The sequence below is a fragment of the Paramormyrops kingsleyae genome, chromosome 7 (assembly GCF_048594095.1).
Source record: "Paramormyrops kingsleyae isolate MSU_618 chromosome 7, PKINGS_0.4, whole genome shotgun sequence".
Lineage (NCBI taxonomy): Eukaryota > Metazoa > Chordata > Actinopteri > Osteoglossiformes > Mormyridae > Paramormyrops > Paramormyrops kingsleyae.
Genome location: NC_132803.1, coordinates 31,236,118 through 31,253,023, shown reverse-complemented (window position 1 = coordinate 31,253,023; position 16,906 = coordinate 31,236,118). Strand labels below are relative to the sequence as shown.

Below are 16,906 nucleotides of genomic sequence, written 5' to 3'. Positions count from 1 at the left end.
AATTACTTGTGACTTTCATGTGGAAAATTGTAGCAGAAGTTACTGTACATCCCTGATCATATTATACATTAACTTTGAAATTATAAGTTGTTTTTGTTGCTAGAAGTATTCAGTTTTTACACCGTTTTTACTTGCCTATACATTATAATATTTGAGGTCTCTTTTAAAGAAACACCAATGGATCCCTTTCTGTGAATCTCTTCCCTGGCGTCCTATAAATCTCCTATGACGGTCCATTTTTTAACTACTAAAGTTCTTCATCGGCAGTCTCATTAGTATTTTATGATGTCCTCCAACAAAAGCCTTGCTCAAATCTCTGGCCACAGTATCTCTTGGCACCTTGCAATTTTGTGCTCAAGCATCTGTTGGGTACCAAAGTGTGTAAGGTCAATGTGGTTATACAGCCCGATTAAAGATGAAAGTAAAGTTTAATGTCTTCCATGATGTTCCCAATCATTAACAAACCGGCCATATATCAAAAAATAAAGAACCGAACTTCGGAGCGTGTATAATGAAATATAATGATCCTTCTCATTCAAGCAAAGAATTGGAGTATCATCTTTAATATGCTCTGGATTTAACAGCTGTATTAGGGGTCATATTCAAGGTTGCACACTGTATCTTCATTGATTTCTGAATGATTAAACAAATAGCTAATATTTTGGCTTCAGTGCCTTGAAACATTGGTGATATGCTATTTCAGTGAAATAAAATGTAGTATTTGTTTTGATTTGTTTTTGTTAATATCTATATTGATCTTTTATTTGTACAGAAACTCAAACCCTCTGCCAAGCAGGCAAACATGTCCGAGGTGAACAAGATGAGAGAGATGGAGAATACCGGTTATGTCAAAATGACAGGTTGGGTCAAAGGTCACAAAGGTCAAATAAATCAAAAAGTGACAGGCGGTGGGTGCAAGCCGGGTGACGTCATGAGGTAGTGGGAGGGGGGGTTTTTTTTTTTGGCTGTGAGCCAGTTGAGCGTTGGGATAGGGGTTTATTTGTATATAGTTTATTTATTTATTATAATTTAATTATGTATTATTATTTAATTATTTATTATAATGTAATTATTATTTTATATTGAGTAGAGTGCTTATGAGTGTGGTGTTTTGTCTGCATCCAGCGGGTGCCGAGCAGGGGGGACTGAGCAGGGGGGTTGGTGCGTTAAGGTCCCAAACACTGGGTCTGAGTGGGGGTGGGTTACCTGATGGAGTGTGAGCGTACGCTGTACCACCGTGGTAAGGTCCGTGGCTTTGGAGAATCTGTAGAAAAGGGCTCTGAGAGAGCGATGCTGTGTCTGTTGCGGTACCGTGGTAAGGTCCCATGGCTTTGGATAATCCGCAAAGGACTCGGAGAGAGCGATGCCGGAGAGCTGAGAGTTGTGCTGCGCGAGACTGAAAGAAATCCTGTGAGAATGACCAAGTTGGAGCTAAGAATGAGAGGAGGAGCTGGGTCTGACGTCCAGTAAAAAAACGCTTAGCAGTAGTTTGACCGTCTGTGTGTGTGTATGTGTGTGTGTGTGTGAAAGCCGACACCCCCCTGCAGCAGTAGCAGTTTGGCCTTGTGTTTTTCCTCATGCAACCTATGTACATCCCGATAGGTCAAATCCCGGTCAAACTGTAATTTCGGCCACAGATCAAGTTTGACACTTTGTATTTCAGTAAATTTTGTTAAAAGTTTTGTCTTTTCCCCCCGACTCCCCGCCACACATCAAGTTTGACATTTTGTATTTCAGTAAATTTTGTCTTTTCCCCCCGACTCCCCCCATACCGTCTACGCAGTTAAAACGTACATCGAAATAGACAACAGATAAAACTTGACAGGACGTATATTTCTCCTTAAAGAATCCTAAAAAGTAAGCAACCGGTGAAATTTTTATTACCTTGAGAAGGGTCCCCCTCCTTTGGTAAAGAGACACAAGTACCCCACACCCCGTATCATCAAGGCATTGCCCTACTGGAAAGAGAAAACTACATGGGACCTGCATAGAGTAAGTATATTATTTCTTTTACGCGTGTTTTATGATATTTTACGCGTGTTTTATGATAAACACAATACAATAAAATAACTTAAAATAATTATTTTATTTTTAGAGATTCAGCTATTTTGGGTTTGTTTTTTTTTCTCTACGGGAGACACTGCGGATAGAAAACTCCATATAGTGAGTATATTATTTCTTTTATACATATGATAAACGCTATACATTAAAAATAACTTATTCTAATAATAGGTATTCTCTATTATTTTATGTACAAGAGAGACGGCACGGACCGGTCAAGAGAAAATCTACGCAAGACCTGAATCAGCAGGTATGGATGGAGCAACACCCCCCCTCCTATACCTGAAGCGCTATTAAATGAAATAGACAACATCAACAACGCTAATAATGATGAAAATGATGCGGTTTACTTTGCTCAACACGACTCGCCACCCGCAGCGTCTGGTGAAGCGACGGCCCAAGAGCCCTGTTTGCTACCATCCTTAGAGACATTATTAATAACCTTCCGGTGCTGATAGGGTCGGCACCGACCCATTTTTAAGTTTAACATGCATAAAAGCACCACATATATTTGTGCATACTCTTAAAACAAAAGGCTCCATATTGAACCTTTTAGCTTGGTACATATATGACACTCCTTGGACATTCTCAATTAAAAGAAATGGCACCTTTTTGAAGGCAATGGTTATATTTCCTCTGGTTAGAACCCCTATAGTTCTATATAGCACACCCAAGAACCTTTTTTTTCGAAATATATACTGCATCAAAGTTTTTTGACTTTGTCAGGAATCTCTATTTAAACTAAATAAATTAAAACAAAATCAAGGTAAGGCATCCCCACACATGTAAGGTAAGATAAGACCAGTTCAGTTTATTTATATAATTCTCTAGAGGTTTATTTTATCATTATTTTTTATTGAAAACGAGAGGAATGCTGTCAAAAGAAAGGTCCAGAAAGCCACACCAAAAATATTAAAACCAATCTTTTCATGGATAAGGAAGCCTAACAAGGTAACCAAGAAGTAAGAAACAAATTGGATGATAAATAATTGTTTTGAGGGTATCTTATGGCTGATGTACTGTAAGACACGTGCTGCTTGACACCGACCCGTCTAACATAAGAGACAGGAACAGAAAGCTAACATAGGCCGAAGGTTAAGCGTGTTAAATGAAAGGCAGCGGGATAATTCCCCATAATGCCGCACTATAACAAAATCAAACGCGACGTGAAAACGTTTAATAGACCTCAATAAAAATGTCAGGGACGTCTACGACAAACGCAGATTGTTGCCTAGTGGGGAAACTGCCTTTTGGATACCGAAATGTAAAACTAGCAGCATCGCAAAAAGGGTGTTGTAAGTCTTTAAAAATATTTCATCGAATGAATTTGTTAGTGTAACATGAAAGTGTTTCAAAGATGTACAGATGTTTTAAAATGTAATATGAAAGTTTTTCAAAGTAAGATGTACAGATGTTTTAAAATGTAACATGAAAGTTTTTCAAAGTAAGATGTACAGATGTTTTAAAATGTAACATGAAAGTTTTTCAAAGTAAGATGTACAGATGTTTTAAAAAATGTAACATGAAAGTTTTTCAAAGTAAGATGTACAGATGCTTTAAAAATGTTCGGGTGTTTTATTTTCTAGACGCGTTGTACAAAAACGGTTTGTTATGTGTACGCAGCGCAAGCATGTTTGTACAAAGTTTTATGCATTCATTTTGCGAATCAGTTTTGAAATCTAATATGAACGTGGCTTTTATTTTACAAAAACAAAGTTGCAAAAAATTTGTAGGCTCTTTATCAAAGCAGATTTTGTTAATATAACATGAAGTTTTTTTTTATTATTTTCAAAGTTGCACAAGGGTTTTAAAATGTAACATGTACACGTGTGTTTTATTTTTCAAACTTGTACAAAAACGTGTGTGTACATTTATCAAATGAGTTTTAAAATGCAACATGTACAGGTATTTTATTATTCAAAATAAAAGTTGTACATACATTTTGTTATATGTATGCAGCACGGTCATGTTTTTAAAATGTGCTAATATTTGCGGGATGGTGGGAATAAAGCGTATTTAAAAGGGGTACCTCTCGTGGAATCTACCAATCTTTAGCAGCTTTTGAACCCTGAGCCACACGGGGACTGGGGTTTTTAACCGTGAGACTCGACACCTAGCTACGCATTAGATCCTTACTTCAGCAATGGTCCCCATGTACCCAGTGTAGGGTCAGGTCCATCGCAAGAGAATGTCTCCGCCGTGAAAGAACGATCCACCAGCATTTTGTGTATCAACGAATCTGTAATCATTCTTTCCATTCATTATATGCTGAGTTTTCCAAAATTGTTTTTTAGCTGAAGCATCAAAAGCTGTAACTTCGAGTGCACCTGGTTTAATAGCATTTTATTTATAACAGTAGGAGCTTGTAAACTGCATTTAGCGGTCGCATGAAAACACATTAAAAACTTTAAAGAATAAAGCTTTAGTTATTTTTAATAAAGACGGCTTTCTAGTAAATGGTTTTCCTACAAGGTGACCCCGCGGCCTATACTTAAGACATCCGGGCGCCTGATTTGAGATGTTTACTGAGGACGGTATGTTAAGTTAACAGTGGTGACTGAGCTGCACCGTGTTTGACTCTTAATGAAACTTAGACCTAATTCAACAGAACCAGTCGTCATCCACTTTGCAGTGAGATTTCTGTGCGAAATGTGAACAAAGATTCATTTTCTTACTTTACCACTTATCGGATAACAAGGGAAATGGCAGCGGCAATAACCTACACAGTTATTTGTTCCTTCCATATGTATATATATAGCACCGCAGAACGTTTTGCACTTTTTTGCACTATTTGTTTATTGTTTGTTGTGTGTTCTACATGCATGTTTGCACTGGAGGATCTGCTTTTTATTCTCATTGTACATGAGTATAGTGACAATAAAAAGGCATTTCATTCATTCATAATATGTCGGACACAATGGCTCTGAGCACCAGGGAGTCCGCCGTGAGGCGCACGAGCTGCTAGCTGATGTAATGCTGCGAACGGTCGGGGCTCTGACATTCTTAAGGTGCGGCTATCTATCCCCGAGACACTTTAGCCAGGAGCGTGTATATTTGCGCTTATTAATGCTGCAGTGTCAGGGTTTTGCTGACTCTTATAGGAAGCTGGCTAGCAATAACATTTTTAGCTGGTCTTTTTCATTTAGTACATACACGGTTTAGAAGAAAACCTAATCACCATTAAAAAAAATAAATAAATAAACGTACAAAACTATTGAAATCCCCCAGAAGCATGTGCATATTTTTCTGGTTTGCATGTTGTGTGTGTGTGTGTGTGTGTGTGTGTGTGTGTGTGGTTACCTAAGCACAGTCGGCCTAGTGTTTGATAGGTGATGGAGAAGCGTACGGTCGTGGGGACAATAAACTACATGCGCCTATGCCAACATGTGTTTAAGTATAGCGACAAACATGGACGCTTTCTTTAACGTAAAACAGTTAAAGGCTCATACGGTTTTGTTTACATTTTTATTTTTTTAATTTCAAGTAGCCTCTAATCACCTTACATTAGTTCTGATTTACTGTAGTCACCAATCAGAGTATTTTAAAACAATGGCACTGAAATGTCACCACATGTTAAAGCTAACAAAGTAACATGATTATATCAGCGGAACAAACCAGTCGCCGGTACGTATAGACAGATCATGTGTTGCTCAACAATCGACAGCATTTTGAAATCTATTTGTATTTAGACAAATATATTGGGAATAAAGCGTTGTGTTTTAAAAGGCAGACATTGAGGTCGAATTTAAATTGGTCACAATTGTATTGTTTTCCGCAGCTAGAAGTGTCGGCTGAGGTTGATTTTAATTGGCATGTCAGTTTAGGATTCTTGCAGTAGAAGTTATGTAGTGAATTGCGGTACTCTGAAATTAAGTGATATGTGTATTAGAATCGTGAAGCGTCATCTTCCTTTGTTTTAGGTTCACCCCGGGCATTTTATGAATTGTAATGTAATATCAGACAGTGTGTGATGAATTTCTGAAGGCCTGTTATAGGCCTATATGACAATTTCGTGGAAACGTCTCATGGAAAAATGTAGTTGCAGTTTGTCAGGACTAAAGACTGGCTAATGTGACATGGTGAACAAGTCCTGTGGTTAAAGAATGCCGGCCTGTTGCTTAAAACATTGTGTTGTATGCCGAATGTTTCTTGCCCATAGACTACATGTTGCTATACTGTTCCTTTATAATATTCAACTATTATTTTTTAAATCATTTAATGAAATAGGTAAATACCTCATCATTGATGACTATGGTCCACCTGAGTGACAAGTAACCCGTCCTGGACAGAGGTTTCTTCAAGGCCTGTTGTGGGAACCCCATGGTGTAGGATTAAGAGAAAGAATACAGGGAGTGGTACAAATGAGCAGTTGTCCTGCCCCCTTTTACTCATTTTGGATGCTTAAATTACTAAATTGTGATTTTAATGCTCATCTGTATGATTCTATGGTCTGAGCGAGTCTCCAGTACTACATGAATGGTAAACTTAAAAACTCTACTTCTCTTAGCTTAATGATATTTTCTTTTACTGTGTACGATTGGTAGAAATGAAAATCGTGATTTGTCTCTCAGCTTGTGTGTGTGTGTGTGTGTGTGTCTGTGTGTGTGCGTGCGGTGTGTCAACAATGGCAATTATTCACTAAATTCTAAACAAACCCACATATAAAACCCCCTCCCCACCCACCCCAGACACCTATAAAACACAGCATTCTTGCTCTCACCCCCCACTCATTTTGTGAAAAAGCATGTCTGTTGCCAAGACTACAGCTCGTGTCTTGAGTCGTACATACTATGACCCCAGCCACCCGGGGTCATACGGAGGGGCCTCCAGACTGCAGAGAGCCGTGCAGGAAGATACGGGGGAAAAAAGTGGCTACTGATGACATCAGAGAGTGGCTGTCTATGCAAGACAGTTATACTTTACATAAGCCGGCTAAAAAGAATTTCCCCAGGAGCAGAGTGTTTAATACCGAGAGCCATGTATCAGCGGCAGGCCGGTTTATGCGACATGCAAGGGCTGGCGATGTACAACTACCCCATTATGTCACCCTTAAGCAGGCAACATGTGTACCACCCTGTATAATCTATCTACGCCACCAAATGACCCAGGGTTTTGATGGCGTAAAATAAACACGGTCAAGTACTTGTTAGCAATAACGACACAATGTTTTCATGACTCAACTCATTTTATTTAGAAAGCATATAAAAATGAGCAGCCAATCACATTTTGACAGACGTTTACACACCAGCCATAGGGTGCTCGCATGTGTACAAATTGCAGAAATCATTAAACGCCTCATCTACAGCATACTCACAATCACCGTCTTCAGCGAAGCGTTTCAGCTCGCGCAATTTGGCCCGTACATTAATTTGGCCTTTAAGTTCAGAAACTAACACATCGATTGATGCATGTATTTTTACAGGAGCGGTATGAGGGTGAAACATGGCCACCGCCTTTGTGATAATATGTTTAAGCCGTGGCCTATACAGCTTTTTGAACAGCTTTTCAAAATTGTTAAAGAAATAAAACGGTACAGGTTCATAGCGACACGTGTGCTGAAGCAGGCTAGGGTGTTTCACAGTACAGCCGATACAGGTCGCCTTCAAGTCATCTTCGATTAGCCGATCCAGAATAAAGGCAAGTGACCCTTTGATTATCTTCATGGCAGCTACGGTGATGCCGCCACACCCAGAATCTCCAGATAATGATGGAGCCGCAAAACGATCGCGGAAATCATCCAACATCGATGCAGTAACCCGCGATGTATCCATTAGGGCAGAGTCCGCACGCGGAGGTTGTGACTGGAACAGAACCCCATACGGGCACCATGATGCGGCCTGCTGCGGAGTGTATTGAGGAAGCTCTGGTGGCGTTGTATCCATTCGCTGTCCAAAAGTATAGAGGGTCATGGATGGGGATCGCTGGGGGTTAAGTTGAGGAGAAGACTTGTTGTGCTGTATCGACCCAAAAGTAAATTCAGACATGTCCTCCAGGAAAAGGGCTGGTGTCTGGGGAGGTTGGGGAGGGGGTTTTATATGTGGGTTTGCCGTAAGGAGATACTTTAACCCGTCGTTGTACATCGCCAGCCCTTGCATGTCGCATAAACCGGCCTGCCGCTGATACATGGCTCTCGGTATTAAACACTCTGCTCCTGGGGAAATTCTTTTTAGCCGGCTTATGTAAAGTATAACTGTCTTGCATAGACAGCCACTCTCTGATGTCATCAGTAGCCACTTTTTTCCCCCGTATCTTCCTGCACGGCTCTCTGCAGTCTGGAGGCCCCTCCGTATGACCCCGGGTGGCTGGGGTCATAGTATGTACGACTCAAGACACGAGCTGTAGTCTTGGCAACAGACATGCTTTTTCACAAAATGAGTGGGGGGTGAGAGCAAGAATGCTGTGTTTTATAGGTGTCTGGGGTGGGTGGGGAGGGGGTTTTATATGTGGGTTTGTTTAGAATTTAGTGAATAATTGCCATTGTTGACACACCGCACGCACACACACAGACACACACACACACACACACACAAGCTGAGAGACAAATCACGATTTTCATTTCTACCAATCGTACACAGTAAAAGAAAATATCATTAAGCTAAGAGAAGTAGAGTTTTTAAGTTTACCATTCATGTAGTACTGGAGACTCGCTCAGACCATAGAATCATACAGATGAGCATTAAAATCACAATTTAGTAATTTAAGCATCCAAAATGAGTAAAAGGGGGCAGGACAACTGCTCATTTGTACCACTCCCTGTATTCTTTCTCTTAATCCTACACCATGGGGTTCCCACAACAGGCCTTGAAGAAACCTCTGTCCAGGACGGGTTACTTGTCACTCAGGTGGACCATAGTCATCAATGATGAGGTATTTACCTATTTCATTAAATGATTTAAAAAATAATAGTTGAATATTATAAAGGAACAGTATAGCAACATGTAGTCTATGGGCAAGAAACATTCGGCATACAACACAATGTTTTAAGCAACAGGCCGGCATTCTTTAACCACAGGACTTGTTCACCATGTCACATTAGCCAGTCTTTAGTCCTGACAAACTGCAACTACATTTTTCCATGAGACGTTTCCACGAAATTGTCATATAGGCCTATAACAGGCCTTCAGAAATTCATCACACACTGTCTGATATTACATTACAATTCATAAAATGCCCGGGGTGAACCTAAAACAAAGGAAGATGACGCTTCACGATTCTAATACACATATCACTTAATTTCAGAGTACCGCAATTCACTACATAACTTCTACTGCAAGAATCCTAAACTGACATGCCAATTAAAATCAACCTCAGCCGACACTTCTAGCTGCGGAAAACAATACAATTGTGACCAATTTAAATTCGACCTCAATGTCTGCCTTTTAAAACACAACGCTTTATTCCCAATATATTTGTCTAAATACAAATAGATTTCAAAATGCTGTCGATTGTTGAGCAACACATGATCTGTCTATACGTACCGGCGACTGGTTTGTTCCGCTGATATAATCATGTTACTTTGTTAGCTTTAACATGTGGTGACATTTCAGTGCCATTGTTTTAAAATACTCTGATTGGTGACTACAGTAAATCAGAACTAATGTAAGGTGATTAGAGGCTACTTGAAATTAAAAAAATAAAAATGTAAACAAAACCGTATGAGCCTTTAACTGTTTTACGTTAAAGAAAGCGTCCATGTTTGTCGCTATACTTAAACACATGTTGGCATAGGCGCATGTAGTTTATTGTCCCCACGACCGTACGCTTCTCCATCACCTATCAAACACTAGGCCGACTGTGCTTAGGTAACCACACACACACACACACACACACACACACACACACAACATGCAAACCAGAAAAATATGCACATGCTTCTGGGGGATTTCAATAGTTTTGTACGTTTATTTATTTATTTTTTTTAATGGTGATTAGGTTTTCTTCTAAACCGTGTATGTACTAAATGAAAAAGACCAGCTAAAAATGTTATTGCTAGCCAGCTTCCTATAAGAGTCAGCAAAACCCTGACACTGCAGCATTAATAAGCGCAAATATACACGCTCCTGGCTAAAGTGTCTCGGGGATAGATAGCCGCACCTTAAGAATGTCAGAGCCCCGACCGTTCGCAGCATTACATCAGCTAGCAGCTCGTGCGCCTCACGGCGGACTCCCTGGTGCTCAGAGCCATTGTGTCCGACATATTATGAATGAATGAAATGCCTTTTTATTGTCACTATACTCATGTACAATGAGAATAAAAAGCAGATCCTCCAGTGCAAACATGCATGTAGAACACACAACAAACAATAAACAAATAGTGCAAAAAAGTGCAAAACGTTCTGCGGTGCTATATATATACATATGGAAGGAACAAATAACTGTGTAGGTTATTGCCGCTGCCATTTCCCTTGTTATCCGATAAGTGGTAAAGTAAGAAAATGAATCTTTGTTCACATTTCGCACAGAAATCTCACTGCAAAGTGGATGACGACTGGTTCTGTTGAATTAGGTCTAAGTTTCATTAAGAGTCAAACACGGTGCAGCTCAGTCACCACTGTTAACTTAACATACCGTCCTCAGTAAACATCTCAAATCAGGCGCCCGGATGTCTTAAGTATAGGCCGCGGGGTCACCTTGTAGGAAAACCATTTACTAGAAAGCCGTCTTTATTAAAAATAACTAAAGCTTTATTCTTTAAAGTTTTTAATGTGTTTTCATGCGACCGCTAAATGCAGTTTACAAGCTCCTACTGTTATAAATAAAATGCTATTAAACCAGGTGCACTCGAAGTTACAGCTTTTGATGCTTCAGCTAAAAAACAATTTTGGAAAACTCAGCATATAATGAATGGAAAGAATGATTACAGATTCGTTGATACACAAAATGCTGGTGGATCGTTCTTTCACGGCGGAGACATTCTCTTGCGATGGACCTGACCCTACACTGGGTACATGGGGACCATTGCTGAAGTAAGGATCTAATGCGTAGCTAGGTGTCGAGTCTCACGGTTAAAAACCCCAGTCCCCGTGTGGCTCAGGGTTCAAAAGCTGCTAAAGATTGGTAGATTCCACGAGAGGTACCCCTTTTAAATACGCTTTATTCCCACCATCCCGCAAATATTAGCACATTTTAAAAACATGACCGTGCTGCATACATATAACAAAATGTATGTACAACTTTTATTTTGAATAATAAAATACCTGTACATGTTGCATTTTAAAACTCATTTGATAAATGTACACACACGTTTTTGTACAAGTTTGAAAAATAAAACACACGTGTACATGTTACATTTTAAAACCCTTGTGCAACTTTGAAAATAATAAAAAAAAACTTCATGTTATATTAACAAAATCTGCTTTGATAAAGAGCCTACAAATTTTTTGCAACTTTGTTTTTGTAAAATAAAAGCCACGTTCATATTAGATTTCAAAACTGATTCGCAAAATGAATGCATAAAACTTTGTACAAACATGCTTGCGCTGCGTACACATAACAAACCGTTTTTGTACAACGCGTCTAGAAAATAAAACACCCGAACATTTTTAAAGCATCTGTACATCTTACTTTGAAAAACTTTCATGTTACATTTTTTAAAACATCTGTACATCTTACTTTGAAAAACTTTCATGTTACATTTTAAAACATCTGTACATCTTACTTTGAAAAACTTTCATGTTACATTTTAAAACATCTGTACATCTTACTTTGAAAAACTTTCATATTACATTTTAAAACATCTGTACATCTTTGAAACACTTTCATGTTACACTAACAAATTCATTCGATGAAATATTTTTAAAGACTTACAACACCCTTTTTGCGATGCTGCTAGTTTTACATTTCGGTATCCAAAAGGCAGTTTCCCCACTAGGCAACAATCTGCGTTTGTCGTAGACGTCCCTGACATTTTTATTGAGGTCTATTAAACGTTTTCACGTCGCGTTTGATTTTGTTATAGTGCGGCATTATGGGGAATTATCCCGCTGCCTTTCATTTAACACGCTTAACCTTCGGCCTATGTTAGCTTTCTGTTCCTGTCTCTTATGTTAGACGGGTCGGTGTCAAGCAGCACGTGTCTTACAGTACATCAGCCATAAGATACCCTCAAAACAATTATTTATCATCCAATTTGTTTCTTACTTCTTGGTTACCTTGTTAGGCTTCCTTATCCATGAAAAGATTGGTTTTAATATTTTTGGTGTGGCTTTCTGGACCTTTCTTTTGACAGCATTCCTCTCGTTTTCAATAAAAAATAATGATAAAATAAACCTCTAGAGAATTATATAAATAAACTGAACTGGTCTTATCTTACCTTACATGTGTGGGGATGCCTTACCTTGATTTTGTTTTAATTTATTTAGTTTAAATAGAGATTCCTGACAAAGTCAAAAAACTTTGATGCAGTATATATTTCGAAAAAAAAGGTTCTTGGGTGTGCTATATAGAACTATAGGGGTTCTAACCAGAGGAAATATAACCATTGCCTTCAAAAAGGTGCCATTTCTTTTAATTGAGAATGTCCAAGGAGTGTCATATATGTACCAAGCTAAAAGGTTCAATATGGAGCCTTTTGTTTTAAGAGTATGCACAAATATATGTGGTGCTTTTATGCATGTTAAACTTAAAAATGGGTCGGTGCCGACCCTATCAGCACCGGAAGGTTATTAATAATGTCTCTAAGGATGGTAGCAAACAGGGCTCTTGGGCCGTCGCTTCACCAGACGCTGCGGGTGGCGAGTCGTGTTGAGCAAAGTAAACCGCATCATTTTCATCATTATTAGCGTTGTTGATGTTGTCTATTTCATTTAATAGCGCTTCAGGTATAGGAGGGGGGGTGTTGCTCCATCCATACCTGCTGATTCAGGTCTTGCGTAGATTTTCTCTTGACCGGTCCGTGCCGTCTCTCTTGTACATAAAATAATAGAGAATACCTATTATTAGAATAAGTTATTTTTAATGTATAGCGTTTATCATATGTATAAAAGAAATAATATACTCACTATATGGAGTTTTCTATCCGCAGTGTCTCCCGTAGAGAAAAAAAAACAAACCCAAAATAGCTGAATCTCTAAAAATAAAATAATTATTTTAAGTTATTTTATTGTATTGTGTTTATCATAAAACACGCGTAAAATATCATAAAACACGCGTAAAAGAAATAATATACTTACTCTATGCAGGTCCCATGTAGTTTTCTCTTTCCAGTAGGGCAATGCCTTGATGATACGGGGTGTGGGGTACTTGTGTCTCTTTACCAAAGGAGGGGGACCCTTCTCAAGGTAATAAAAATTTCACCGGTTGCTTACTTTTTAGGATTCTTTAAGGAGAAATATACGTCCTGTCAAGTTTTATCTGTTGTCTATTTCGATGTACGTTTTAACTGCGTAGACGGTATGGGGGGAGTCGGGGGGAAAAGACAAAATTTACTGAAATACAAAATGTCAAACTTGATGTGTGGCGGGGAGTCGGGGGGAAAAGACAAAACTTTTAACAAAATTTACTGAAATACAAAGTGTCAAACTTGATCTGTGGCCGAAATTACAGTTTGACCGGGATTTGACCTATCGGGATGTACATAGGTTGCATGAGGAAAAACACAAGGCCAAACTGCTACTGCTGCAGGGGGGTGTCGGCTTTCACACACACACACACATACACACACACAGACGGTCAAACTACTGCTAAGCGTTTTTTTACTGGACGTCAGACCCAGCTCCTCCTCTCATTCTTAGCTCCAACTTGGTCATTCTCACAGGATTTCTTTCAGTCTCGCGCAGCACAACTCTCAGCTCTCCGGCATCGCTCTCTCCGAGTCCTTTGCGGATTATCCAAAGCCATGGGACCTTACCACGGTACCGCAACAGACACAGCATCGCTCTCTCAGAGCCCTTTTCTACAGATTCTCCAAAGCCACGGACCTTACCACGGTGGTACAGCGTACGCTCACACTCCATCAGGTAACCCACCCCCACTCAGACCCAGTGTTTGGGACCTTAACGCACCAACCCCCCTGCTCAGTCCCCCCTGCTCGGCACCCGCTGGATGCAGACAAAACACCACACTCATAAGCACTCTACTCAATATAAAATAATAATTACATAATAATACATAATTAAATAATAATACATAATTAAATTATAATAATTATAATAAATAAATAAACTATATACAAATAAACCCCTATCCCAACGCTCAACTGGCTCACAGCCAAAAAAAAAAACCCCCCCTCCCACTACCTCATGACGTCACCCGGCTTGCACCCACCGCCTGTCACTTTTTGATTTATTTGACCTTTGTGACCTTTGACCCAACCTGTCATTTTGACATAACCGGTATTCTCCATCTCTCTAAGATGTTCCTCGGGGATGTTCACTATTGGAAGATCTCAGACTCAAACCTTCTCAGCCCAGGACTTTATCTTGTACAATTTAGGCTACAAAGGGGCCTGGTTGTTTTTATAAGACTTGTTGACCATGTAAATTGAACAGGACTCGCAGCTACTGTAATTTTTCGAAGGCGGTAGGGAAAATGCCATCATTCCTGTCTAGTACGGAAATCTGCTTGACATGTGGAAAACATGCAAACTCCTCAAAAACAATCCCTTTGAAATGTACTGTGTTTATGTACTGAGATTATGGAACAGAATAAAGTCAAACCAGGTAGCTGGATAAGAGAAAAATCCACAAACTCACTCAGTGCTTGTTTTGTTGTTTTTGAGATGAGACCACCAACACCAATCAGATTTTCTCATTACACATTATGTGGACAAAAATATTGGGACACACCTCTTAATTATTTAATTCAAATGTTTCATTCAGACCCATTGCCACAGGTGTATAAAATCAAGCACCTAGCCATGCAGTCAGGTTTACAAATATTTGTGAAAGAATGGGTCAGTGCTCAGTGAATTTATGGATGGCACCTTTGCCTTAGTTCATAAAATTTCTTCCCTGCTAGATACTATAAATGGTATCATTACAAAGTGGAAGCATTTTGGATCAACAGAAACTCAGCCACAAAGTGATAGACAACATGAAATAACAGAGTCGCTGAGTGCTGAGGCACACAGTGCGTAAAAGTCGCCAACTCTCTGTTGACTCTAACTGCAGAGTTCCAAACTCCCTCTAGCTTTAACCCCATGGCCGAGCAACTGCATGCAAACCTGACATCACCATTCCACTGGACTCTGGAGCAGTGGAAACATGTTCTGTGGAGTGACGAATCACACTTCTGATGGATGAGTCTGGGTTTGGCAGATGCCAGGAGAACGTTACCTGCCAGTCTGCAGTGTGCCATTTGTAAAGTTTGGTGGAGGAGGGATAATGGTATGGGGGTGTCTTTCAGGGGTTGGGCTGGGCCCCCTACTTCCAGTGAAGGGAACTCTTAATGCTTCAGCATAGCAAGACATTTTGGACAATTCTATGCTTCTAACTTTGTGGGAACAGTTTGGGGACGGCCCCTTTCTGTTCCAGCATGACTGTGCCACAGTATGCAAAGCAAGGTCCATAAAGACATGGTTGGGTGAGTCTGGTGTGGAAGAACTTGACTGGCTCACACAGAGCCCTGACCGCAACCCCACTGAACACCTTTGGGATGAACTAGAATGGAGATTGCGAGCCAGGTCTTCACGTCCAACATCAGTGTCTGACCTCACAAATATTCTTCTGGATAAATGCGCAAAAATCCCCACAGACACTCCAAAATCTTTTGGAAAGCCTTCCCAGAAGAGTGGCAGCTGTTATAGTTGCAATGGGGGAACCATCTCCATATTACTGCCTATGAATTTAGAATGGGATGTCATAAAAATTTCCTGTAGGTGTAACAGCTAGATGTCCCAACACTTGAGGACCAGAACTCAGTCCTCAAGTAATTCAAAGAAGAACTTCAGCTAGTCAGATTTCCACAGACATTTTCTCGAAAATATATCCATGAACTGTGAGTTTTGGAAATTTGCTCCTCATTTAGCTCACAGGTTTGTTTATATATTTATGTCCTGTATGGACACAAATAAAGGAAGTTTATTAAAATGCAAACCCTGATACCGAAATAGACATTTATTTAATTTGGGCTTGGTTAGGAGTTTGAGGGGGACCTGAATGATGTGTTTTTTTAGGCTTTTGTAACATTATAACCACAGGAAACAGGAACACATTAGTCGAAAGAGAATTTCATACTGACATTACATATTATTTAATTGCAGAGTTACAATTGCATAAAATGGCCTGCCGTGATCTGCAGTGCAGATCAAGTTAAGTTTAAAACACTAATGGATTCAGTTGCTATACTCCAATACTCTAGATATCTGGAGGCGTTTGGTTTATAAGTGATTATCACCCTTTTCAGTACTTTCTACTTTTATTATGTTTTTGAAGCTCCTAGTTGTATGTTAGGGCAAAGAAGTGAATCTGATACCCCCTAGAAAAACATTCAAATGGGCTTCATTTGAAGTTTTCTACCCATACAATTATGTCTGTTACATGTGCTTCCTATAACAGATATTGTAGCTCCTCCATGGTCTTTGAAGCGACCAATTTGTGGAGGGAATTATTTCCACAGATTTGAAAGAAGCACCTGGACGTAAATGGGGAATCTTGTGTGTTTTCCCTTTCAGGCAATCTGGCATACGCGCCGCATCGAGGATCTGGCAAGTTTCAGAGGTGCAGCAGAGCAAACCGTATTGGGGCTCCTTGCCTCGCCCAGATTGGGGAAATTTGCATAAAGACCCCACATCCTGGCAGATGACAGATGAAGCCCCTTTGCACTTAAACGCCCACAAGCTTTGAGATTTGAATGGCCAAATTTTCAGGGTCATAACATCATTTTGTATTTCTTCTTCATATTTAAA

General features: G+C 39.7%; 2 long non-coding RNA genes across 4 annotated transcripts; one reads left to right on the top strand and one right to left on the bottom strand.

Annotated features, from left to right (window-relative positions):
• The first annotated feature begins 976 nt into the window (after nt 1–976).
• LOC140592148 (uncharacterized) lies at nt 977–4,009 on the top strand. Of its 2 annotated transcripts, XR_011992432.1 has the most exons (3): nt 977–1,992; nt 2,096–2,163; nt 2,259–4,009. It is a non-coding gene; the product is annotated as an uncharacterized lncRNA (long non-coding RNA). The 2 variants fall into 2 exon arrangements; XR_011992431.1 differs by having other exon boundaries at nt 977–2,163.
• A 7,206-nt stretch (nt 4,010–11,215) lies between these two features.
• Nucleotides 11,216–14,215, bottom strand: LOC140592147 (uncharacterized). 2 transcript variants are annotated; one of them, XR_011992430.1, is made up of 3 exons: nt 13,233–14,215; nt 13,062–13,129; nt 11,216–12,966 (listed from the first exon to the last, which is right to left on the bottom strand). It is a non-coding gene; the product is annotated as an uncharacterized lncRNA (long non-coding RNA). The 2 variants fall into 2 exon arrangements; XR_011992429.1 differs by having other exon boundaries at nt 13,062–14,215.
• Nucleotides 14,216–16,906: the final 2,691 nt, after the last annotated feature.